A 3,086-nucleotide genomic window follows, 5' to 3' on the forward strand; every position below is an offset into this window, starting at 1 on the left:
GACACAGTGGTGGTAAAGCTAAGTGGCAGCAATTAGTAAACAAAGGCAAGGTGGTCATGGTTACCATAATGGACAGTAGAATCAAAGTAGTAATCATAATAATCTGACCCATGTAGACTTATGGCATGGACTAATTAAGCAGATTGTCCCTAGAAGTGAACTAGCTTAGAAGCCTACTAAATATTTACTTGATTTTAGTAAAGGAAGAATTCTGGGCAAGTGAACAGAAGTCTAACTTGAATAATCAAAACAGAATGTGATGACTCTCCATCAATTACCAGACTTGATCCAGAACTACAACCTCTTGAATGAAGAACATCACTTCACTGCCAACTGTGAGTTTTTCTTCCATCTTTCCCCAAAGGGATCTATGGCCTTTTACAAGGCTCACTGTTCACTGGGTTGGAAAGGATAAATGGTGAATGAATAATCAGACTTTTCAGGGATTACTGGACACTGGCTCTGAAATGACACTAATTTCAGGAGACCCAAATCATCACTGTGCCTTCCAATCACAGTGGGGGTATATAGACTTCAAGTTATTAATGGAGTCCATATCACTGTGAATGCTTGAACTCATTTTGTGGTGATTTCCCCAGTTCCAGAATGCATAATAAGAATAGACATGCTCATAAACTGTCAGAACCCTACCTCGAATACCTGAAATGTTGAATAAGCGCTATTATGGTTGGAAAAGCCAAATGGAAACCATTAAAAAGTACTTTACTTACCAAGCTAATAAACCCAAAGCAATATCACATTCCTGCAGGGTTTGCAGAGATTAGTGCTATTATCAAGGACTTGAAGGATGCAGGGGTGATGATTCCCACCACATCTCCATTTAACTCACCTATCTGGCCTGTGCATAAAACATATGGATCTTGGAGAAAGACAGTGGATTATTGTAAACTTAACCAGGTTGTGACTCTTATTGCAGCTGCTGCTCCAGATATTGTTTCCGTATTTGAGCAACTTGTTACATCTCCTGGTGCCTGGTACGCAGCTAGTACTCTTGCCAATATGTTTTTTCTCAATTACAGTTTTTAAGCATCACCAGAAGCAGTTCGTCTTCTGCTGGCAAGGCCACAATACACTTTCACAGTCTTATTCAAAGACTCATCAACTTGCTCGCACTGTGCAATAATTTAGTCTGCGGGGATATTGATTACCTTTCCCTGCTCAAAGATAGCACAGTGGTCTATTATATTGATGAGATTATGCTTTACTGGCCCTAGTGAAGAAGCAATATCAAAGACTAGACTCAATGGCAAAATATCTATGTACTAGAAGGTGGGCAATTAACCCAACACAAATTCAGGCACTTTCCACCACAGTGAAATTTCTAGGGGTTGAGTGGTATGGTGCATGTAGAGATATTCCTAGTAAAGTGAAGGATAAGTTATTGCATTTTGCCCCTCCAACAATCAAAAAAATAAGCACAACTCCTTGTAGGGCACTTTGGATTTTGGAGGCAACCTATTTCTCATGTAGGTGTACTACCCAGGCCTATTGATCAAGCTGCTAATTTTGAATGGGGCCCATGACAAGAGGAGAGTCAGCAAGAGGTTCAGGCTGCCACACAAGCCTCTCTGCCACTTGGACTACATGCTTCAGCAGATTCAGGGGTGCTTGGACTGTCAGTGCAGTTTAGGTATGTCCGTATTGGTGAATAACAATGCAAACCTTTAGAATTTTGGAGTAAATCCTTGCCGTACTCTACAGATAACTACTCTGGTTTTGAGAGATAGCTTTTGGCTTATTACTGAACCTTAGTAGAGACTGAATGCCTAACAGAGGCCCACAAAGTCACCATGCGACCAGAGCTATACATCATGAACTGGGGTTGTCTGACCCACCAAGGCATAAAATTGGACATGCACAGCAGCCATCCATCATTCAATGGAAGTGATATATATGAGACTGGACTCAAGCAGGACTTGAAGGCATAAGTAAGTTGCATGTGGAAGTGGTCCAAATACCAATAGTTCCCAGTCCTGTCACATCACCTTCCATCTCCCAGTCTGCACCTATGACCTCATAGAGAGTTCCTTATGATCAGTTGACTGAAAAAGAGAAAGTTTATGCTTGGTTTACATGATATGCAGGCACCACTTGCAAGTAGACAGCAACAGCAGAACTACAGCCCCTTTCTGGGACTACCCTGAGGGACAGCAGTGAAGGGAAATCCTCACAATGGGCAGAACTTTGAGCAGTGCATCTGGTTGTTCATTTTGCTTGGAAGCAGAAATGGCCACATGTACAACTCTATACTTATTCAAGGGTTATTGCCAGTGGTTTTTGGATGATCAGTGATTTGGAAGGAGCATGATTGAACAATTGATGAATGACAAGGAGGTGTGAATGTTAAAAAAAAAAAAAAAAGTGAAGCTATTTGTGTCTCATGTGAATGAAGCCCCAGAGCTACCTTGGTACAAGAGGGTTTTAACAACCAAGTGGACAGGATGACATATTCATTGGAAACTAATCATGCTCTTTTTCCAACCACTTCTGTCATTGCTCAATTGGCTCATGGTCATGGTGGCAGAGATGAAGGTTATACATGGACTCAGCAGCACAGACTACACTCACCAAGGCTGACTTGGCTTGAGCTACTGCTGTGTGCCCAATCTACCAATTCTTTTGGCTTAAGAATTTCTTCCCATTTGGTTTTCTAGATCCAGCCTTTGCACCTTTCATCATAATACTTGACTTTGTATTCTTGAACTGCTCAATGAAATTTTCTGTTGTTATTTAATTTCCTCATTTCTTCCATTTACTTTGATTTCTCTATGATTGAGAGCAAATTTCATTGTCTCTTCCAACATCCAGTTCTGTCTTTTCTTCTTGTATTTTTAATGACCTTTTACTTTTTTTCTGTCCTATGTTCTTGATGTCATGCCACATGTCTTCGGGTCTTTGTTCATTAGTGTCTAAGGCATCAAATATGCTCTTGAGATGGTTTCTATGTTTAGGAGGGATATGATCAAAGTCTTGTTTTGGCTCTGTGGACTTGTTTTAATTTTAGTCAAATTTAACTTGAATTTACAAAAGAATAATTGATAGTATGCTTCACAGTTCGTCCCTGG

General features: G+C 40.4%; 1 pseudogene; it reads left to right on the top strand.

Moving 5' to 3' along the window:
* Positions 1–422: 422 nt before the first annotated feature.
* Positions 423–2,333, top strand: LOC102825609 (annotated as a pseudogene).
* The last annotated feature ends 753 nt before the right edge of the window (positions 2,334–3,086 follow it).

Source organism: Chrysochloris asiatica, unplaced genomic scaffold, assembly GCF_000296735.1.
Source record: "Chrysochloris asiatica unplaced genomic scaffold, ChrAsi1.0 scaffold00575, whole genome shotgun sequence".
NCBI lineage: Eukaryota > Metazoa > Chordata > Mammalia > Afrosoricida > Chrysochloridae > Chrysochloris > Chrysochloris asiatica.